Source organism: Ambystoma mexicanum, chromosome 5p (assembly GCF_040938575.1).
Source record: "Ambystoma mexicanum isolate Mex_15411 chromosome 5p, UKY_AmexF1_1, whole genome shotgun sequence".
Lineage (NCBI taxonomy): Eukaryota > Metazoa > Chordata > Amphibia > Caudata > Ambystomatidae > Ambystoma > Ambystoma mexicanum.
Window position 1 is genome coordinate 373541696 of NC_090930.1, and position 24684 is coordinate 373566379.

A 24684-nucleotide genomic window follows, 5' to 3' on the forward strand; every position below is an offset into this window, starting at 1 on the left:
GGATGCCTAAGGAATTGATTGGTATGTATGAGCCTAAGTTGGATGTGTTGGATTGGTTGTCTCTGTTTGAATATAATCATGGGCTCCAGAACATCACAGGAAATGACTTACTCACCTGGTTGTTCTCTAGGCTTCCCCCTGTTGCAACTGATGTGGTAATGGAGATGGGGGAGGAGGATAGGAAGGACTATGAATGTGTGAAACTAGCTTTGATAGCTAGGTTTGGGAAGACCCCTTCCCAGTATCTTAAGAGGTTTAGGAGCCTCAAAAAGCATGATGGTACCCCTTGGGCTACCTGGGTGAGTGAATGTTTGAAAAACTTAGAGGGATGGATTAAGGGTTACAAGGTGAACACTTATGAGGGGATGAGAAATCTCTTTATGTTGGAGTCAATTTATGATGCCTGCTCTCCTGAGCTCAGACAGCACTTGGCTGATTCACAGGAATTGGATCCTAGGAAGCTAGCTAGGGCTGCTGACTTGTGGGTTGCCAACAGGGCCACTCCCAAGGATTCTGGGGTAACTCAGAGGAAGGATGGGGAGAAACAGCCTAAAAAGGACTCCAAAGAGAATTCTAATACCTCCCATACCCAAGAGGGCCACAAACAACCAAATAACCAGGGTAAGCCCCAGGGTAAACCGAATCAGGCTAGTGTACCTTCTGGCCACAAGCCAGAAGGAGGTCAGAACAAGCCACCCTTCCAGAGAGCATTTGGACAATGCTATGTCTGTCAGGGTACTGACCATATCAAAGGAGATCCCAAGTGCAAGGGTAAACCTGCAGGGATCAGCACAGTCTCCTTAGCCTTCACTCCTGAGGATGAAGTACAGATGGCTAGTGCCCACTTTGAACTCTTTGCTGAAGAACCCTTGGGTCTTCAAGCAACTGTAAACTTAGAGCCTATGGGTCTGGTTAGTCCCCAGAATAGGGTTGTGTATAACTCCCTACCTGTTAACTCTAAGGTGTATTATGTGGACAGTGTTCTTGTCAATGGCCAGGATACTCCTGCCAGGAGAGACACTGGGGCCAGCAGAACAGTAGTGGATGAAAGCTTCTTTCAACCTGAGGATGTGGCCAAAGCACCCAAAGGTCCCACTAAGATGTCTGGAGGCCCTGTCCAAATGGTTCCTATTCTACCAGCCCTCATTCAATGTAACAACATGACAGTAAGGATCCCTGTCAGTGTTCAGACTGAGGTACCTGGGAAGGTCCTGTTAGGGAATGACCTAAGAACTCTAGGAGTAGTGTCACATACCCCCAGGCCTCCCAGTATGGAGAAGCAGAACTTAACCAAATTGGCTAGGAAGGCTACCTTGAAGGACCCTTCTAAGCCTGTGGGACCCTCTACTGAGAACCCCACTACAAGCCCTGGTGTTAGTAAGTTGACCTCTAACCCAGGCACATTTCAGGATAGTATGCTAGGAACATGGGCGCCCCAACCAAGCTCCATCATTGTTCCCCTAGTCTCAGAGTCTCTGACTCCCCCTGCTTCTGAGGAAGAGGTGGATAGACCAACTAGGCCCCTATCTGGACCTGAGAGAACTGGTAATTCTCAGTGCTGGTGGAAAACCAGAAAAGAAAAGTCTAAGGCCAAAAACCTTCAGACTGTTGGACCTTCTACTGAAGACCCCAACTCAAATCCTAATATTAGGGGGGAAACTCCTAAAATAGGTAAGGGTAGATCTAAGAGGAAGGGGAAGCAGGTACATTGCCTAACCCCAACCCCTCCAACCAAGAGGCCTAAGACCCAACCTGCTCCCACAAGAGAGGTGGTGAGGAACCTTGGAGGCCCCTCTAGATCTAAGGGAATCCTTTATAAGGACCCCTTCAAAAAGCCTAACATAGGTTCAGAAGTTGTCCCAACTTCTGAGGGACTGGTCAACCAGATCCCCTATAACAAAAAGACTGATGTTCCTCAAAGGGTTTGTAGGTCCTTTAGCTTGCAAAAGAAAACCTTTGAGTTCTCCCTTAAGCATAGGTCAAGGTGTCACCATCAAAATGCTGATGGACTCTCTAGGATGTATATCATCGACTAGAGGTATGAGGTTCATCCAGGAGTGGATTAAATCCTCCTGTCCCTTAGTCTGGGGGGGGCGAGTGTTAGGGAGAATTCTCTGTTTAGGCTGAATTTCCCTACCTAGTGAGTCCCCCAGCAGCTTTGCGGGATTTCTGGGGTTTAATTTTTTTCTCCTGCCAAGAGTGAGACTCTTTTACCCTCACTCTTGGACATGTTGAAGTGTGTTTTCTTGGTTAAACCTTGTGTTGAATGGGCTATGGGGTCTCTTACTCCATAGGGCCTCATGTATTTTTGTGATGTGGGTCACACAGCACCCTCTGTGCCGTGACCCAGGGGTGTCCTAGGGACTCCCCAACATAGACTCCATACCCTGGGACTGACTACTGTCTCCCAGGGCATGTAAAGTCAACAAAGACTTTGCTAGTCTTGAATCCTGAACAGAACCAGTACAAACCATCATATTGTGGACGTACTGGCTGGGGCAATTCGATTGCCCCAGGGTCTGTTAGTCGAGGGGGCACGTCTCCGTCCCCCCTGATCGAGTTTTGGCTGGTGGCAGTGGAAACTACTTTTTATATTCGACCGCGAATATTTCCCTATGGGATTTCCCATTGTTTTAGGCTAACACATTTAATTATTTATTTACGGTAGCCTTAAACATACCGCCGGTTTATATATTTATTTTTATAACTCCGGTTGGGACTTTTTGCCAAAACTTGATTCTAAAATGGCGTTGGTGTTCGCCTCTGTAACTCTGACCCAAAGTGGAGCCCTTTGTTCCACTTTTGGCGGGCTTCTCCACAGAAGCCCTCCAAAGTGGTGCCACTCTGTCTGGGGTACTTAGGAGGGGTGGAGGGGGATTTAGGCACCCTGGACTGAGTTACCTTGGTAACTCAAGTCGCACTCCGTCCTGATTGGCCCAAGTGGTGAGCCGCCCGGCTCACCACTTAGCATGGTTGAGTGACAGCTAGGCTGGGTGAATGGGGGTTTGCTGCATAAAAGCAGGGCTTTGGGGACTGGGACTTCAGAAGTCGCCACAGGACCAAGAATCCGACGAGGGAAGAGCTGAGCCGACCTGCTTCGACGACACCACCCGGTGGAGCCCTGCTGAACCGTCTCACCACTTTTTCCCGACGACCGAGGAGAACTCTTAACGGAGTGGCTCCTTCCCTTTACTGGTGGGGACAACCAGTTTTCGCCTTCTTTCCGTTCTTTGAGGTATCTCGTGGCCGCCTTGCCTGTGCCAAGCACCCCGGCAACCGGAATACCACACTTTACCCCCATACCGCGAAAGTCGGCACCAACCCTTTAACCGGAGGACTCCGCGGCTGGTTTCTTCCCGGGCAGTGCAACGACCCTCTTCTTCTGCTCTTCAGCGAGAACTTCTTCTCCCCTGACCGACGTCGAGCCCTGCTGCCACTGCCTGGAACAACTGCCACCGCTGGAGGATCCTTTCCGCTTAAGGTACTGTGTTCTGCCTGGCTTCCCTTGCTACCGACTGTACGGGGTAGATTTAGTCCCCGGCTTTCGAACCTGGGAGTGCCTGGGACACTTTGGCTAAACTTTCTGAGCCACTCTAACCTCTTTTTGACTCTTTGCAAGACTTTGAATCTCTAACTAACAGTGTGATCTTGGGCACATTTTCGCTCCGGCTACTCTAAGAGTGGGCCCTGCCTAGTGACTTTTGCTCACCTGTGACTTTATTCTTCTTTAAGCCTATTGCAAGTGCTCTGGACCTTAGAGTGGTGTGTCTAACCCATTTCTGCTTTTTCTCTCCCTTTCTTGGAAACTACTAGAGTGTCATCTAACGTTAAGCACTCACCTCTGTTTTAATTAAGTGGTGTTTACTTAGAGTTGTCTAGATAGGAGAAAGGATTGAATCTACTTTCATTATAACTGTGTTGAAGTGCTTTTACTATATTTTTGCTAGAGTGTTTTTAACTTATGTGTATTTTAAATAAATAACTATATACTTTTGAAACCAAGCTCTGGTCAGTGTTTGCTTGTGCTATTGTGTTTTGGTACATATTGTGTATACTTTACATACTGCCTAACTCTTCTTGAGAGAAGTCTGACTGCTCAGCCACAGCTACCAGGTAAATCTGGGTGGTACAGACTGCTACCAAAGGGGTTTACTGCTCTACCTGTAGTCTTAAATCTTTTGCAGTGTTCCCCAAGGGAACTGCACAGGTTTCTGCCTAACAGCGAGTGGGGTACGTGCATTCCTGGGGTTTGTGGGAAGTTTCACACCTGATTGGCCATGTGTGAGTGGGGTATGAGTATTACTGGGGTGCGCGGGAAGTTTTACACGCGATTGGCCCTGTGCGAGTGGGGTACGTGTATTACTGGGGTGCACGGGAAGTTTTACACGTGATTGGCCATGTGCGAGTGGGGTACGTGTATTACTGGGGTGCACAGGAAGTTTCACACGCGTTTGGCCCTGTGCGAGTGGGGTACGTGTATTACTGGGGTGCGCAGGAAGTTTTACCCGCGAAAGGGCCCTGTGCGAGTGGGGTACGTGTATTACTGGGGTGCGCGGGATGTTTTACACGCGAAAGGGCCCTGTGCGAGTGGGGTACCACTCACCGTCTGCCTTGTGTGTAGAAGAACGCGTAACCAACACCCACCCACTGTGAAGTAATAGCATGTGAACCCCAATGGCTGGAAAACACACAGCCGCACCCCACCAAAAGCACGTACAGAGCAATGGAAAGCCACGTGGGATCTTCAACCCGTGCCAGGGCAACACCCGTGCGCGATACATCAAAGATGCGCTTATGCGCTAAGGGCCTTTGGTCCAATGAAATTGCGTACATGTGCTGATGCGCTCACGCGCTAAGGCCCTTTCCTCGAATTACACGCTGACGTGCAATTTTTTTAACGTGCCAAATCACTCCGTATCAAGCTGATCACGGGAAAACACACGGGAGACCACGCTCCTGCCCTGAAGGCCATTTTCCTGCCCCCCAGAGCCCCGAGCACGCTCACACCTGCCATCTGCTGCATCCTGACTGTCTGCTGCCCACGTGCCCTGCTATTTGGTGCCTGCACATCAGCCATCTGTAGGAGTCCAGTTGCTGTGTCCACCCCTGCTGGAACAGAAGACTCCCGACTGGGATACCATCGCTCCACAGCCCAGCCCCAGGACCCAGTTGCCCACCCACTCCTCCCTCTGGGTTTGCCAGGTCAGGCACATCTCCATCTGGCACCACTGGCAACCCCCAGCCAGAGAGGCAGAGGGCCACCAGCTTCACTGCCACCGAAGTTGGTGTCCTGGTGGAGCATGTCCTGAGGCATTATGATGGCCTCTTCGGAGCACCACACGCCAAACAGGAAGGACGGGAGAAGATCTGGGACGACATAGTGGTTGCTATCAACATGGAGGGGGTGGCAACCCGCGACATTAAGCACGTCAAGAAGCGCTGGGAGGACTTCAGGTCCAGGACCCTCATAAAGGCCTGGAGCCTCGCGGAGGGGGGCCGGGCACACATGAGTAACATCCAGATGAGGGTCCTAGAACGCGTAGGCCCAGCGCTCCACACCCAGATCCTTCCGAGGCAGACCGGTCTGGAGTTGAGCGGTAAGTGGCCAAGCATTGCTGTGTGAGACAGGGCATGTTGCAGTGTGCTGGTAGTCTTATGCTTGCCTGTATGTGTGACATAGGCCATGTATGGATGTGTGTGTGCAGGGACATCATGGTCATGCATGTGAGACCAGTTATGTGTGAACCACAAGGTTGGTGCATGTGTTTTAATGCAACATGGGGAGCTCTATGCGGAATGCACACATGAAATCATGGCTGTCTCTGTTCCTGGACATGGAGGGGGGGGTGAGGAATGGGTGCTGATGACATGTATGGTGCACATGTGTGTGTGTGTGCCTGAGAAGTGTGTGTGTGACTTTGAAACGCCATGGATGCATGTGACTTTGAAGGCAACATCTTGGTTTACAGGAGCCCTTCTACATGGATGTCGATGCATGTGTGTTGTGTGCATTCACCCATGAGTTGTGGAGGGACAGGATGGAAGTGACATTTGACAGTGCCACTCATGTGTTATTGCTTGCTATCTAGGGTATTTTGCACTGTACCCTGATGCTTGTGTTCTATGTCTCCCTCTACGCAGCGTCAAGTGAAGAAGAGGGCGGAGACGGTGCTGTGGAGCCAAGCGGCAGGGATGCCTCCACTGGGCGGCGAGGCAAGGCCCAGCCACCCTCCCAGGAATTACCATCATCCGGGAGGGAGGTAGCTGGTGCTGTGTCTGCCACAACGGCTGTGGCAGAAGGGCCGGGTTAGCCCCCACAGGGGCTTCCAATGGCAGAAGACGGTACGGAGACATCGAGGTTGGTGGTCTTCACAGAGGAGGAGGAGCCCGCTACTGAGCCGCACATGGGGCCTGGTGGGGGTAGCACCACTGGTGCAAGTGGTGCAGTCCAGGGCCAGGGTCAGGAGGCAGCACAAGTCACCGCGGAGGGGCCTGTTCATGTCCCTGTCCTTGACCCTGTGACTGCACCACCATGCACCAGCAGGGAGGCCCCGTCCCAGGCCCGTCCGCAGGTAGGAGAGAGTGCCATGTCATCTGCCTCTCCACTACCTGCGGATGAGGGGTCCCATGAACGTATGGGCTCCGTCCTGATTGGTGTTGCGTTGCGCATGCGTGACATTCGTGATGACGTGCGTTCTTCCTGGAAGAGAACGCACGCCATCACGAAGAGCAGCATCGCGACGTGGCACTGTTGGGAGGGGCCCTGGTTGGTGGGTTCCTACATGTGACGCGCACTCTGGTGGACCTCTCCTCCTCTTTGGTGACTATGCGCCAGTCGTTCTCCCTGCCAACTTCCGGCCCAGATTCCACCAGGGCCCCCTACGGACCTGGCCTGACCAACACAGCCAGCTTGGTGGAGATCCCATCCCTGCCACAGTAGGGAGTCGGCGGTCCAGCAGGGGTGGACACCACAACTGGAGACCAGCTGATGGAGGATGTGCAGGCATCATCGGAAAGGGCACATGGACAACAGCAGCAGCAGGAGCAGACTCTAGGTGGGAGCAATGATGGCTCGGGACCATCGACATCAGGGTGGCAGGCATCGGCCAGAGGGCAGGAGGACCCTGGAATGGATGTGTCTTCCGTGTGGCTGCGGTTGGGCCAGCGCATAGATGCGGAGCGGTGGCGGGCAGAAGAGGCACGTCTCACCATGGTCAGGGCAGAGTTCTCCACCGGTCGGGCATTGAGGCGGTAAGAGTGCCTTGAGGCGACTTGCAGGGAGTGGGAACAGGCCATGAGTGCCTCCATGCGAGACCTCGGGACACCACAGAGTGAGCCGCAGGACTTGGCCGCCGCCATTGTATATAGTTAGATAGTGTTAGGTTTCCTTTCCTTTTCTTTTTTATTTTGGTTGCGCTTGGACAATGCACCACGTTTTTGTATATAGTTTTTTTATTAGGTAGTATTTTTGGTAGGTTTCATTTCATCAGTTGGGCTCATGGACCCTGGATTGTTCATTTATACATAGTTCACCATTGGATTATTCATTTTTTTTTTATTTTCACCATGGAGCAATGGATTTCACTTTCTTTTTTCCCTTGGATTTGCTTTGTTGGACTGTGACTTTAAAAACCATTTGAACACCATTTCTATTGGATTTCTTTGGATTATGATTTCTTGTTTTTTATTCTTTTACGGACAAGCAGCATTTCTTTAATTATTCCCATTGTTGTGTGTTTTCTTTTGATTACATTCATCTTGTGTTTAATACATTTTTTTCTACGTACTTCGATATGTGGTATTATCTCATTGGTTTCATGCATGTCATGATATGGGTTTTCACATTCACTTGCACCCATTGTGTGTGTGTGACGGAAATGTGTTCAGTAACATACTTGCCTTTGGGGTTGTATCATATAATTGCCTTTTCTATGTGCGTGGATGCAATACTTGGTTGGGTCTTTGGGCTGGGGAGGCTGGCCATAAGGGCCATGATTGAGGATCGTCAAGACGTGGGGGCAGGGGGACATGAGTGGGACATGAGTGGGGGCCTGCTGCCAGGTACCCCACACTGCTGGGGGGTGGAGGTGCAGGGAGACATGAGTGGGGGCCTGCTGGCAGGTGCCCCGCACTGCTGGGGTTGGGGTTACAGGGGGACATGAGTGGGGGCCTGCTGGCAGGTGCCCTGCACTGCTGGGGGGTGGGGCTGCTGGGGGACATGAGTGGGGGCCTGCTGGCCGGTGCCCTGCACTGCTGGGGTGTGGGGGTGCAGGGGTACATGAGTGGGTCCTGCTGGCAGGTGCCCCGCACTGCTGGGGGGTGGGGGTGCTGGGGGACATGAGTGGGACATGAGTGAGGGCTTGCTGGCAGGTGCCCTGCACTGCTGGGGAGTGGGGGTGCTGGGGGACATGAGTGGGACATGAGTGGGTGCCTGCTGGCAGGTGCCCTGCACTGCTGGGGGATGGAGGTGCTGGGGGACATGAGTGGGACATGAGTGGGGGCCTACTGGCAGGTGCCCCACACTCCTGGGGGGTGGGAGTGCTGGGGGACATGGGTTGGTGATCAGTAGTGCAAGCTGACATGTGGCTTGGCTGTGGGGCTTGCCCATGGTGGATGGGCTGCCTGCGGGACATGACCAGGGGTGCAGGGTAGTCCCTTGTGGTGTGGGCTGCCTGTAGGGGCCGTGGAGCATGTAGAGGGAACACCTGGGAGGACCCACACTACCAATTCATGTGTAGGACTCCCCGCGCACCCCAGTAATACACGTACCCCACTGGCACAGGGCCAATCGCGTGTGAAACTTCCCGCGCACCCCAGTAATACACGTACCTCACTCGCACAGGCCCTTTCACGTGTGAAACTTCCTACGAACCCCAGTAATACACGTACCCCACTCACAACACAGGCCCTTTCGCGTGTGAAACTTCCTGCGCACCCCAGTAATACACACACCCACTCGCACAGGCCCTTTCACTGTTTGAAACTTCCCGCGCACCCCAGTAATACAGGTACCCACTCGCACAGGCCATTTCGCGTGTGAAACTTCCCGCAAACCCCACTCGCACAGGCCCTTTAACCTGTGAAACTTCCCGCGAACTCCAATAATACACGTACCCCATTCGCACAGGGCCAATCTCGTGTGAAACTTCCCGCGAACCCCAGTAAAACATGTACCCCACTCGCACAGGCCCTTTCGCTTGTGAAACTTCGAGCGCACCCCAGTAATACACGTACCCCACTCGTACAGGCCCTTTCGCATGTGAAACTTCCCACGCACCCCAGTAATACACGTTCCCGCTTGCCGTGCTGGTACAGGATTAGCGCAGCCCTTTGCGCTGGATTGGGGATTTTGATGGCTTTTCCATGCGCAAGGGGTGTTCTTGGGGGCATAACTGACGCTGCTGCAGGGTCGCTGCGCCACTGTGCACCACGGCTGGTTTTGGTAGGTAAAATCCATGAATACACTGTGCGCGGAAATTGATTTTAGCGCACGCAGCTGTCGCAGAGATTTGCACGCGCACTCTGTGAATTCTATGAACCCCCATGGTGTTTTCTACTTCTGTCATAGCTAATTCTGCCTCATTTGTTATTAGTGGCTCTCCCAGTGGTTCTTGGCTTCCTGTTAGAGAAGGTTGACTACTGTCAGGAGTGTCCTTATCTAGTAGGGCCAGAAGTTCTTCTTCGTGTTGCTGTTCATTGTGCAACATTGTTTTCTACTGTGTAAAGTTTACATCAGTTATAGTGCTTTCATTTGCTTTGAAAGCGTCTTCATAGGAGTCATAGTTATCTAATATTTCTTCTTCTTTTCTCCAGGGTTTAAAGAGTTGCAGCACGGACATGTAATATAGTTCTTTATGTTGAGAAGTCAGTAATGACAATTTTATATGATTAATTACATTTGGTTTGGTGAGTTTTACTAAACTGCCTTCACAGTTTGTCATTCTGTATCTACCTTTTTTTTCATCAGGTTTTATAATATTTTTGTATGTGAAGTTTTGGGCTATGTGGTATAGACACATGGTTTCCAAAGTGGTACTTCTGTTTGAGTAGTATGTGTCCAGCAAATTGTTTTTTAAAATGTCTTCGCTGTTGGGATCATGTTTGGCTATTGTTTCTATATCTTCGTATGATTTTAGAACTCTTTTTCTAGATTTAGCAGGACCAAGACTTAGCCATACTATATTTTCAGATTTTCCATACAAAGCAGTACCAGTTAAATGATCTGCTGCTTCATAGGAGCCACATTCTCTATGGGAGAGCATTTTTATGCCCAAGCTGTATAATTTTTGAGACAGAGTTTAGTCTGATGACAGGTCATTCCAGAGGTCTTATAGCAGTTTTTTACTGCTTTGGTTAAGTATGCTGTAACATATCGTGCAACTGCAGTGGAATTGTCTGCAATGTACTGCACTTCTATGTTTGCATTACATAAGTGGGCAATGATTGCATTCTAATCATTGATATATTTTTCTTCTTCTGTTCTTTTTATGTAATATGTATTTTTAGGTGATTTACCTTTAACACTATGTCTAACTGTAGACATGAAGTTGTTCACTTGACCTGTTTTTGTAACCGGTCTAGGGAAACCAAAGTGGCATTTGGTGTAGTATTTCCCTTTGTTTTTGTATTTGCGGCGACAATATTTGCCACATTTTTGTCTTTGAAATTGTAAAATTTGTGCTTGAAGATCACTATTTGTTGTTTCTGATGGAATTTGACAAGTGACATATTTTTCAATAAACTGTAAAACAGTGGCGTCACTGTCTTGACCAAATTCAGGAGAATCTATAATCCATAAAAGCATGTGGATATGTGGTACTCCTCTGGCTTGGTATTGTTTTCTCCAAAAGAAGTGTTGCACTTCTCCAAGGGGAGGAGCAGTTTTCTTACAAATAAAGTGTAGCATAGCAATGAAGCGATGGTGAAAATATCTTGAAACATTAACAGGATCTAGCGAGCAAAGTTCTCCAGGTGTTAGTATATCCATGTTTGTTTTGTTTTTGTTTGATATGCATATAAATCATGTAAATCTTCCCATGCATATTCTGCACAACTTAATGTAACAAACCACGTGGGTGGGCCAAGGTTTCTTATCATACAACGCACATCTCCGTGACGTTGAAACCAGTATTCTTTAGTACCACACATATTTGCTAACAGATTTGTAATATTTGATTGTAAAACTTCATCTTTTTGTTGCACTTTTTGTAATAATTGTGTAGCTGAAATATTTTGAAAGTGGGAGCCTGATTTTAATGTGTGTGCATCTCCGTAACATAAAGTTGCTAGTTCACTTTCAAAGAGTAGGTGGAATATGTATTCCCAGATTTAGACAAAATGTGGATCTTCAGAATACATCCGTAATGAGCGATATTCTGATGCTGTTATTTGAATAGGTCTATCATCGTACCTTCCTCCTTTGCCAGTAGGAAAAAGTAGAGGAAAAGCATGTGCTTCTACACTTTTTTCCCTTATGCTGATTGGTGATCCTTTTGTTTGACCCATTTGGTACGTTTCTAGTGCATCTTCTACGTTGTCATCAGAATGCAATGGGTGAATTGTATAATGGTCTAAAGCATTGGATATTGTAGCAGGATCTAGGAGCTCAAATTGACCAGCTTCTTGTGTCTCTTGAATTATTTCAGTGGTATCCTTCACATTTTCTTTTTATTAATTTCTTTGTAGTATTCATTATTGTCTTTTAGATATTGCAAGGCTTGTCTAACTTTATGTAAATCTACCAGTTGTTGCCAAATGTTTTGTCTTTGTAGGTACACCATTTACTAAGATAATTAAAGATTGCTCCATTGGACGTTGCACTCCTAGAGTGTGCACATTTTCTTTTAGATCTAATGGTAAATACACTACTTTTCCACAAATTCCTTTCACTAATTCAGAGGGAGGTAATTTTGCTGTTTTTGGTTGAAGGCGTATTATTGCTTGAAAGGGGTGCAATGTTTTAATTATGATGCTCTCATATAAATTGAGTTGTTGTAGAGGTTTTGGTAGTGGAAATAATTCCAAATTATTTGTGATAGCATGTGAAGGAGTTTGGTTGTTGTCAAGTTTTGTAGTGCAGTGACTGCAAAGTATTAGGGGGTCAGTTATTTCATATTTGTTTTCTGCTATGAGGTAGAGAGCTAATTCAAACCATTTAGAATCTTCATTGTCTTCTATTTTATATGCTAGGTCTACAGTGTTTGTGTTACTTTTATAGAAAGTTCTACGGCAACATACACACACATGGTTTGGTACTTCAGCAGATGTACTTTTAAATTTCAGTATTTCTTTATTGTATGTGTATAGTAGAAGGTTGCCATGCATAGAATTGTTGCGAATTTGCTCTAAAGCTATTTCATTCTGTAAGTGGCTTTCACTTGCAAAATATTTTTTTCTGGATATAATCGATTTCTTCAAGTAGGTCTTTTACTGTACCATGTAGAATAATGTTATTTAAATTGGCTAGTGCTAAAGCAGGACTTTTAGCATAGCACAGTTTATAGACTAGATTTCTTATAGTTGAATGATGTGTTGATATCATTTTGATATAATGGAAGGTGGTTTTGCAAGTAGGTCCTGAAATGCAGGCCAATGAATGTCCTTGTAGTCCTGAGTACCTGCGCACTGGACAGGTATCCATATTTTGCAGTAGTTTAATTTTCATTTTGTCTTTGCCTTTCACATATTGATTGAGGAATTGGCGTAAAGACTTGAAAGATTCTTTGGGAATGTTACACATTGACGTGCATGGACATTTGTATACTAGACGTTCTGATTCAGTTGAATGGAGAGGTAATTCTAAGTTTTCTGGGGATATTTTTGTAAGCAGTTTTTCTTGTTCCATTATGGAATTATTTACTTTTTCATAACCTCGTCCACTGCTATGTATGGCAATTGTATTTGTTTGCTTTTGTTTGTATGCTTCTTCATTAAAGTATGGTTCTGTGCTCGTAGTGTGATTTCAATCACCTCCACAGATACTTAAGAAGTTATTTCTGTTGACATTTAGGGGCCGATTCATGGAACAAACGTGCGCCGAAAATCCATGCGCAAGCAGGCGCAAGGGAGCGCAAGCGTGAGAAACGCAGCGCACGCGCACGCGTGCGATTCAAGGAAGATGCTGCGCGTGCTTCCCGCTGTCCGTGCGCCCAATCCAGCCATGACGCACGCAGGCATACACGGCGTGCGGTACGCGCACAGCAAAAGCGCACATAGCGCGGCGCACACAACCAGAGTGGGCGGAACAGTGGGCGTAACACGTGGAATGGGGAACAACGCGTGAAAAAGAAGGCGTAACTGGGGAAGTACTGCAGGGAACTACACGGAACGCCCACATGCACGCGAACAACCCGTATTCATGGATCCGAATATGGGAAACCCACGCACGGCAAAAGACACACACAGGTGTCTACGCGTCCGCCACACGAAGGCAGGCGGAAGCGTCCCCGCGCACAGTACAAAAGTGCGCGCAAACATAAAACACGTATATACAGCTACGATGAATGCCCCATTTGTCGCAGCACTGATCGTGGGACACCGCAGGAGGAGGAGAATAGTCAGGGCACGCATTTTCGCACCACGGACAAGCCTTTTTGGGATGCCTGACGACCAGGTCTATGGCAGGTATAGGTTTCCACCCCACATCATCCTAGACCTGGTCAGGGAGTGGGAAGATGACCTTACATCCCCCACCCTTTGCTCCCAAGCATTGAGCCCCTTGGAGAAGCTGCTCAATGTCCTGCATTGTTTGGCCACTGGGTAATTTCAGCGGACTACTGCCATAGTGGGGGGGGGTCTCACAGGCCACGCAGTCACGCTGCCTACACCAGGTACTGGCAATCATGACAGCGCGCCCCTCAGTCCGCAGGCACATATACATGCCCAGAACACCCGCAGAAAGGCAGGCCATTGTACTGGATTGTTTCAGGGTGGCACACTTCCCCAAAGTGCTCGGTGCCATAGATTGCACCCACGTGGCCCTACGTCCACCTAGGGCCAATGAGCACATCTACCGAAACTGCAAGCACTGGCATTCCATCAATGTACAGGTGGTATGCGATGCAAAGGGAATCATCACCTCTGTCTATGCAAACTACCCTGGCTCCACCCCTGACAGTTTCATATACAGAATGTCTGCCCTGAGCCGGGCCCTGGAAGCTGGGCAGCATGGCGACACATGGCTCCTAGGTGAGTACAAATGCCCTTGCACATGCATGCAAGTCACACACAGACAAATACCCAAACCCTAATAATCTCAACTATCATCACCTCCCCAGGGGACAGTGCCTACCCTCTGAGCAACCATATGATGACGCCAATCCGGAACCCCACCACACCACCCCAGGTAAGATACAACGCCGCCCATATTGCAACCAGGGCCATAGTGGAGCGCACATCCGGAGTGCTCAAGTCACGTTTCCGCTCCCTTGACCGCTCTGGCGGGCAACTACTCTATGCACCACCAGTAGTGTGCAGGATCATTGTGGCAGCATGTGTCCTGCACAATGTTGCAACATGGCAGGGCGTCCGGGTGGACTTGGTGGTGCCCCCACATCCCCAACCACAGGCACAGGCGCTGCCCATGGGAGGGGACAGGACACGTGGCGAGGAAGCCCGGACCCAGCTTGTGGCCACATTTTTCACCTAAACTCCCACCCCTGCGGAGTGCACACAGGCCTGGCATATACCAGGTGACAATCGATGATGACAAAGAGACAGTCAACTGTCACAACCCTACCACCCTGAGATAGTTGCCATGGAAGTGCCACATCGTCTGCATCCCTAGCTACTTAAACACAAGCTATCCTGTGTGACCAAAAGGCACACATATGACATATGACATGATATGGCCTATACACAAGTATTTCAAGGTGTGATGAGGCAGGGAGGGGGGAACAAGGGAAGACAGACAACGGTACTACTAGGCCAGGTGTCATTTAGATTGTGCAAGTGCAGGGGTAGGGGGAGGGGAAAAGTGCAAGGGGAAGGGGAAGGAGGGAGTGCAGTACAGGGGAAGTAGACCAAAAAACAAATACATAGGTCAGCTGGTGGCAACTGCAAAGGTAAGTGCAGACAAGTGCTGGGAAGGGGGTGGCTGTAGGGATAGAGAGACAGTACCGCAGTGCAGGGGTTGCCAGGGAGGCAGTGCAAGTGGAGAGTGGCTGGGCCAGGGACCGAGGTCGGTGAGAGTGGCCCAGTTGCAGATCCAGTGCAGTTCCAGTGAAGAATTCCGCAAGGGAGAGGCAGAGAGATAGCAGAAGCAAAGAGGAAGGTCTTGAGGTGCTTCCCGAACCGGAGATGGTTCCCCTCAAGTTCAAGTGAGGCAGGAAGGTTGTTCCAGAGGGAGGGCCCTGCCGCGGAGAGAGATCTACCCCCAGCTAGTTGCTCTGAGAAGCGGATGACCCTGACATGCAAGGTGTGCATCACACACACCTGCAAACCAGGCGATGGCCATCACTGTTATGTCACTCAAACCCTCCCAAACCACAACATGACATGGCAAGCAATACCCAAACACCAACACAGTAACAGTAAGGTACACATTGCCATGTCCAAAATGTACAGTGGCATCAGACAATGATGCCTGACCTGGAATCAGATGAAATGACTGACCAACAACCTCCCACCCAAAATAAGTCATTTCCAAATGCATTACAAGAGTTGTAGACGTAACATAACAATGAATGCCTGTCTGCATGCACATTGTGCATTGCAAAATCAACACTGCAGCTTCTGTGTGCTGTGTCCTACTCCTCCAACACACTGCTCAGCGCACATCACAGTGAACAGCCATTGTGTGTGATGCACACCCTGAGCATCACATCTAAGCGACAGACCACATCAAAAAGCAAATTAGGCATGTACAGGATCCATAATTGGTCACAGGCCATGTGCTGCAGGGACACAGTGGCCACCAGAAGGCAAACAGTGTACATGTGGATATGCAAGGGTGGGAATACATGTAGTGCATCAGAGTGCAAGTGTGTGGGTCTGCAAGGACATGCACTCAACATATGCATGTGCACTAAAGTGACCATCAGTGTTCTCTACACATCACATGTGAACATTCACCATGTGTACACCCCAGCATGTCAAACCACAACTATCCCCTCGCACCTGAAAGGTAAACACAACACATGAACAGGCATTGATCAGCACAACACAACATGTACATAGGATACCACCATTACAATGTCAGAGTTCCCATCACACTGCAGGGCAAGGCAACTATCAACAACAACCCCCCCCCTCACAAATGACCATGACCCACTGAACAACTGCACCTGGGTCATGGAGCCTTCAACCCTCAATTCCACCTGGCCACAAGATCACCTTTACCCTTCGTCACCATCTCCCACCTTGTGTGTAAAAAGGTGCCTGCACCCTCAGAATCCACACTCATTTCCAAAATCACAAAATCCAAGCCATAAAAACGAACCCGGACACCCTCCAGTAGATGACTTGACGTAGCAGTACCTCACAAAGGCCAAGTACTACCACAATGATGCAACAACCAAGGTAGCACAGTAAAACAATGTCACAACAGGATATGAACCATGTGTGGTACATAACCATGATGCACCATGAATGGATGTGTACTGTCACAGGTCCCGTGTACAGGCGCGGGACTGTCACGAAACAACCACCCCCACCGTGTCCCGGGTGCCTGCAAGGTCAAACTCACACAGGCCCCTGAGACCCTGGTGGGGAAGGAGGTTCAGGGATATGCAGTCGGGACCGGTGTTGGCACACTGGATAACTGGAATGAGTGGCAGGTGAGTGGAGGAAGAATGACACATGAAAGTAGGGAATGCACGAAAATGTACTACCTGTATGAACACATACACAATCCAAACAAACTTGGACATCATTGTCATGGCCTTCTGTAGTCCAGGATTAGGAGTGGTACGAACCAACCACCCCCTCTAGGGTTTTGGCGCCTGCAAGTTCGGGGCTTACACAGGCATCCGCAACCCCAGCGGGGAAAGAGGGTTAGGGAACGTTGCTTGGATAGGTATGGGAAGCAGGAACACCGGGTAGAGGGTACAGGGTTCAAATGTGCATAGGATTCCGGGTGATTAGGGGGAAAAAACATACCAAATTGAATCACACATACATCCATGCATTAGTGCACCCCCTAGCAAGCCTATGCAGAGCAGTTTAAAAGAAAAACAACAAGACACTTAGCTCTGGTTTTGAGTGCTGGCCTCCTGCCTGCGCACTCTCAGGTCCGGTTACAGGAGCACTGCAATGCTGCAAAGAGAGCCACAGTCAACAACCTGTATGTGCCAATTACACAAAAACACACCACCAAACATGCCCCATAGCAACAAACTACTCTACAAATAGACAATCTGGTGTAGATGTTTCGTACCCATATATAACATTACCCCTGTGACGGGTCATACACAGTCAATGCAGTAAGTCAGCCGCCGGTGGGTGTGTGGCAAATGGAACACCAATGCGTCACAATTCACACAACATGCAATGTTCCCTGGGTAAGCAGACAGACCCTTATAGCAAGCCATGACTTCAGAGCAAGTTGCGTACCACCATGACCGAAACAAAGTTGGCAGTGCATTTATCATAAAGTACATGGAAATGAAATGCACTGCACCCGAGTATGTCCCTTGCTGTATGTCCCTGTGAGCTGCCCCTTTCCATGTCTCGGAAGGCTACATGGTTGATACAAGTGCCTCAATGGACCTTGGTGTACCGGAGGGCATGTGCCACTGCCCCTGCAGGTGTCCCAGACAACCTTACAATCAACAGCCATCAGTCCACCAACCCATCTGAGCTGCATTGTGTGCTTCAACACCAATATTCGTCCAAGCTCACCCTCAGTGCTGTGACTAAGCCTGCATGTGCAACTCGCCTGGTACAAGCCATGCTGTGTTGTGGCCCCCCTGTGCTGCTCACCTTGCCTGGAGTTCCTTGGAACACGTCAGCAGTTCTAGGATGTAGGTCTGCAATCCCTGTGCCTCTGCTTGTGCACAAATGTGCATGTGGGCACCAACAAACGTGTCCAGAATTCCGTCGTCCAATGGGCCATGTCTGCTGGCAAAGGTGCTCTGGAGGCTCATCCCCCTGCAGAAAGGGCATGAAACACATGATGAATGCTTCAAAGTCATCTGTGTGTGTCTCTTCAGGCATCTCATTACTTGACCATGTCAGAGAGTCACATCATAAATCACACTATCAGTCCGTCTTTCACATCCAAAGTGTGGAACACTATCTACAGCATGAATTGCAACAAGCATGTGTACAGTAAAGATAAGAAACATACTACACAATGCATAGCAATTAATGTACACATTAATCATGAAACACCCCATCTAGCAAAAGCTGAACAGTGGACAATAACACCAAAATCATCCCCACTAGGGGTGTAAACACAAGTCACACAGCACCAGACATGCCACAGATATGACAGTCCAAAGTGCTTGTGTAAAAGTTTGTGACACCGAACCATCCTTGCGAGCCCATGGATAAGGGAGGCAAGAGTGGCATATGTGAGTCAAGGACCCCAAGCAGCAAACACATACACAAGACAAGCCTGAAGGGCCCAGCTGGAACAGACAGTGAATGCCTTCAAAAGCCACAAAGCACCGCACCGTCACATGAAAGTACAATAGACAAGCAATTTTAAACTATAGTAACTATTAACTAATTACACTAACTATGGAAAACCTACATTACCTAATTAAACTAACTATCAAACAGAAACTTAACTAACTAAACTAAAAGAAAAATCAAAAATGGCCACATACGACCCGGGGGGGAGGGGAGGCACCCAGGAGGGGGGAGGTACTGGGTGCTGTTCAACATCCACATGCAATGATGCTGAGCCAAAAAAAAAAACCTCCATGGGCTCAACGCCTGCACAGCCCGACCTATGTGGGAGATAGATGGTAGTCCGCATCTGGCTCATCCTGGAAAGGAGGACGTGGCACAGTAGCCTGGCCACGCCTAGCTGCAGCTTGCTCCTCGTCAGCAGCAAGTCTGCCGGACGGGTGAGCCTGGTTCTGTGTGGCGATGTGATGTAGGTCTGCATGCAGAACCTCACGTGATACACGTGCTTCCTCTTGCAAGGTAGCACGTGTAACACGGAGTTCCTCCAGCAAGGCCTGGCTGGACAACCGCTGCACCTCCCGGCAAGCCTGTAGCTCAGCCAAGATGGTACCCTCAAGCTGTGCAAACCTCTCCTCTGCCTGCTGCCTCTGGGACATCATAAGGACACCCAGAGTGGATCTGAGGGAAGCATACTCCGCCCTCAGGGCATCCATGTGTCATGATCTCTGCTTCCAAAAGATCAGGACTTGCCCAACTCCCTTGGAAGCAGACCCATAACCCCGGTTCCGAGTGCCAGCCAGTCCCAATTGAGACCTTTTGGACCCTGTCCTGGCGCCAGTGGCACCAGGCTCATAAAGATGCCCAGTCCCAGCGCTGGAAGCGCCGGGCTCATAATGCTTGGGTGGACTTACCTGCAGCAGACCATGCTGCTTACTTACCTGCCAGTTGAGCCCCTGATCCTCTTCTGTTTGGGACTACTTTTCCTGTTGGGTGGGGCAGGAGCCACTCCCTAGGTTCAGAACACTGGAACTCTTCTGGAAAGCAGGAACTCTTTTCTTACCTAGGCGAGGCTGTGGAAGGAGACACCTAAGCACTACAGGAGGCTATTTAAACCACACCCGATGGATGAATCTTGCTTTGCGTTATTCTGCATTCTCTGCAGCAGAACGCTCATCGTGTCTTCAGCTTCTGATCCTGGGCCTAAGGGAACAAAGGCTTATCATCCTGGAATCCAGTCTTCAGCAGCACCTGTAAAGACAAAGAAATAACAGGTTAGCACTACGGTCTTCAGTGGCAGCGCATCTCTTACCTGGTCCATCGGCTGTCACCAACGCCTCGCGCTGCATTCCGGCATCTGAAAGACAAAGGCTTACCTACTCTTCGCATGCTCCGGAGGTCTTCGCACTGCATTCCGGCATCTGAAAGACAAAGGCTTACCTACTCTTCGCATGCTCCGGAGGTCTTCGCACTGCATTCCGGCATCTGAAAGACAAAAGCTTACCAGCTCTTCGCACGCTCCGGAGGTCTTCGGCGCTGCATCCCGCATCTGAAAGACAAAAGAAGGTGCGTTTAAAGACATTGGGCAACTTTATTACTCACGTGCCATTACTCCTTCCCACGCCGAATCCAGTGGGTATTCCAGCACCCTTCAGCTTCTCTAAAGCTCCGAACTTGTACCTGCAAGATAAAAGGGACAGTTAGTGCGCATCGTGAAGCAGGCTACAAGCGCTTACTTACGTGCTTCCAGGCGCTTCTATTCCTCACGCGGGTTCGATCCTCAATTCTCTTCAGCCCGCCATCCGCCATCGCCGGAACCCTGAAAAACAAGAGATATCATTACAAAAGACTTTTAAGACATTTGAAGTGCCCAGAACTTACCGTTCGTGCAGTTAACGACGGACAGCAGTCCTCTGAGGTTAAGAGGCCTGCACCCTTATCCAGTGAAGAAACTGGTTACGGCACCCTGCCCCGAGGCAGATGGAGAGCTCGGCGTTCACTTACCTAAGGTGAGGGCGTTAACCTTTGGGGTTCTACAGGAGAAGAGAAAGGGAAGAGGAGAGAGGCACCCAATAACCCCAGTTCATTAATCCCATATTTTCTATCTGCAGACATCTTACTCTTCGAGTCAGACATACAGTGCACAGAGGTCCAGCCCAAAGAGCCAACCGTGTGTTACACATCACCTTTGAAGATACGGCATTCACCCAGTCAAGACCGGCGCCTCTGTGGGAATCAGGTGAGCGTTACAGAACGCAAAGCCGACTGCAAAACTCCCACCCAGGCGCTATGGAAACCTCGGATACCGACCAGCTTGCCCAGTTACTTGGGGAACTAAGAGCAGAAGTGCATGCAGCCCGTCAGGAAACGAATGCTCTAAGAAGGGAACTGATTATTTCCAAGGAGCGAACAGACGATCTCGCTAGACAATTGCTACAGTCACAAGCCGGACAAACTCCGTTACTCCTCATAGGTCTTATGACTGCCAGATAGACCTGATACCTGGATCTACTCCTCCTTGTAGTAGAATTTATGCCCTCACCGAGCCTGAGAATCTTCACCTCCGACAATACCTGGATCAATACCTAGCGAATGGGTTTATTCGTCCTTCCAAGTCCCCTGCTTCCTCAGCTTTGTTCTTCGTTCCAAAAAAAGAAGGGGACCTTAGAACTTGTATAGATTATCGTGCCCTGAACCAGATCACCGTTAAGAATAGATATCCGTTACCTTTGATCCCTGAACTCCTGGACCAAGTCAGAAAAGCATGCATATATACAAAGCTGGATCTTAGAGGAGCCTACCACTTGGTACGAGTAAAAGAGGGCGATGAATGGAAGACGGCCTTCCGCACCAAGTATGGGCTATTTGAATATCAGGTCATGCCCTTCGGACTTTGCAATGCCCCGGCCGCCTTTCAATATTTTATGAACGATATCCTCAGAGAGCTCATAGATGTGTGTGTTGTTGTTTACATTGACGACATCCTCGTTTATTCTTCATCGGAAACTGAACATCGGAAACACGTGAAAATGGTCCTCGAGAGATTGCGTCAACACAAACTTTTCGCTAAATTGGAACAATGTGTTTTCAACGTGACTGAAGTTGAATTCTTGGTATTCATATTATCACCTAGCGGAGTGCGTATGGATTCAAAGAAGGTCGATGCAATTCTCAAATGGCCATCGCCATCCTCCGTAAAAGGTGTTCAAAGCATGTTAGGCTTCGCTAACTTTTACCGCAGGTTTATCCCTGAATTCTCTCGAATAGTCCAGCCCATCACCGCCTTGTTAAAGAAAAACAAACGTTTTGAATGGTCTACCGAGGAGGAACAAGCTTTCCAGAATTTGAAGACTAGATTTATCTCTGCACCGATCTTAAAACATCCTCGCCCAGAACTCCCCTACATCGTTGAAACTGATGCTTCGAGCCTTGCCATGGGGGCAGTTCTATCACAAAAGGACCCAGTAACCAATCAGTTTCATCCCGTGGCATTTTGGTCCCGCAAATTCTCGCCTCCTGAAATCAATTACACTATTACTGATAAGGAAATTCTGGCTATCAAGTCAGCCTTTAAGGCTTGGCTGCATTATCTTCTGGGGGCCCGACACACCGTTACTGTGATTACAGATCACCGAAACCTGCAATATTTGAAAACCGCAAAAGCTCAATCCTCTAGGCAACTCCGTTGGGCACTATTCTTTGCCGAGTTTGACTTCATAATTACCTATCGACCTGGTACAAAAAACGGTAAAGCTGATGCCCTTTCTCGGATGGGAGTGGAAGAACATTTGATCAATCCTAAACCTGTACCTATCATTCCCGAACAAAGAATTCTGGGTGTAATCGCCACACAATCCATAGAGGAAGTTAAGGATAAAGCCAGGCTACTGGTAACTCCAGCAGACATACAGAATTGGCATCTACCGGGAAAGGACTTTACGGTGAAGGACAACCTATTACATTTCCAAGAACGGTTATACCTGCCCAGCACAGATTTACAGAAAAAGGTAATCTCTTGTTATCACGATTCTTTAATGGAAGGACATCCCGGTGCGCCCAAAACAAGAGTCAAAAGGAAAAACCAGCCGACCTCTTACACCCTATTGCCATCCCACCTCGCCCTTGGCATACGCTTTCTATGGACTTCATCACCGATCTACCTCCATGCTCCGGATACAATACGATCCTAGTAATCGTGGACCTATTCTCCAAGATGGCGCATTTCATTACACTCAAAGGCTTACCAACAGCCGCAACTCTGGCCCGAGAATTTCTCGAAAACATCGTCCGACTGCATGGTTTTCCTTCAGTTCTAATTTCGGATCGAGGGAGTCAATTTATTTCTCATTTTTGGCGAAGTTGCTGTCGGTCGGCTCAAATTGATGTGAGACTTTCAACCAGCCACCACCCTCAAACGGACGGACAAACTGAGAGGACCAATCAAACTCTGGAACAGTATTTGCGCTGCATGCTACAACAAACTGAAAAAACTTGGAAAGATATCCTTTGGATAGCCGAATATGCCTACAATAATTCTGTCCACTCGGGAACTGGGAAGACCCCGTTTTTTCTTTTATACGGTAGTCACCCTCGAACCTCGGAGTTGGATCCACTCCAAGATCTTGGAACACCAGCAGTAGACCACCTGCATTCTACAATCACCCAAGCCTTTAAGGAAGCGGTTTCTCACCTTCAAAGGGCTAAAGAACAATACAAGAAAGGAGCAGACCAACATCGGAAGGAAGCCCCCCAGTATCAAGTAGGAGATCAAGTCTGGTTATCCACCAAATATCTACCTCTAAAAGGACCACGCACATTCAACCCAAGATACCTTGGTCCCTATTCCATCACTACCATAGAAAATCCAGTAGCGGTCAAGTTGGACTTGCCCCCTCACATGAAGATACATCCGGTCTTCCACGTCTCTCTACTAAAACCCGTGCAACCTCAAACCCGACTAACTAAATCTCCAAAACCCATTCTAGTTGACGGAGAACTCGAGTTTGAAGTCAAAAGCATCCTGGATTCCAAGATCTCCAAATCTAAACTATTTTACCTGATTGACTGGAAAGGCTACGGTCCCCAAGAAAGATCCTGGGAACCTGCAGAATATGTCCACGCGCCTCGTCTAATCAAAAGATTTCATCGAACATTTCCTAACAAGCCAAAACCCCTGGAGAATCCCGGTTTGGGAGGGGCCTTGAGGGGGGGTGCTGCCATGATCTCTGCTTCCAAAAGATCAGGACTTGCCCAACTCCCTTGGAAGCAGACCCATAACCCCAGTTCCGAGTGCCAGCCAGTCCCAATTGGGACCTTTTGGACCCTGTCCTGGCGCCAGTGGCACCAGGCTCATAAAGATGCCCAGTCCCAGCGCTGGAAGTGCCGGGCTCATAAAGCTTGGGTGGACTTACCTGCAGCAGACCATGCTGCTTACTTACCTGCCAGTTGAGCCCCTGATCCTCTTCTGTTTGGGACTACTTTTCCTGTTGGGTGGGGCAGGAGCCACTCCCCAGGTTCAGAACACTGGAACTCTTCTGGAAAGCAGGAACTCTTTTCTTACCTACGCGAGGCTGTGGAAGGAGACACCTAAGCACTACAGGAGGCTATTTAAACCACACCCGATGGATGAATCTTGCTTTGCGTTATTCTGCATACTCTGCAGCAGAACGCTCATCGTGTCTTCAGCTTCTGATCCTGGGCCTAAGGGAACAAAGGCTTATCATCCTGGAATCCAGTCTTCAGCAGCACCTGTAAAGACAAAGAAAGATCAGGTTAGCACTACGGTCTTCAGTGGCAGCGCATCTCTTACCTGGTCCATCGGCTGTCACCAACGCCTCGCGCTGCATTCCGGCATCTGAAAGACAAAGGCTTACCTACTCTTCGCATGCTCCGGAGGTCTTCGCACTGCATTCCGGCATCTGAAAGACAAAGGCTTATCTACTCTTCGCATGCTCCGGAGGTCTTCGCACTGCATTCCGGCATCTGAAAGACAAAAGCTTACCAGCTCTTCGCACGCTCCGGAGGTCTTTGGCGCTGCATCCCGCATCTGAAAGACAAAAGAAGGTGCGTTTAAAGACATTGGGCAACTTTATTACTCACGTGCCATTACTCCTT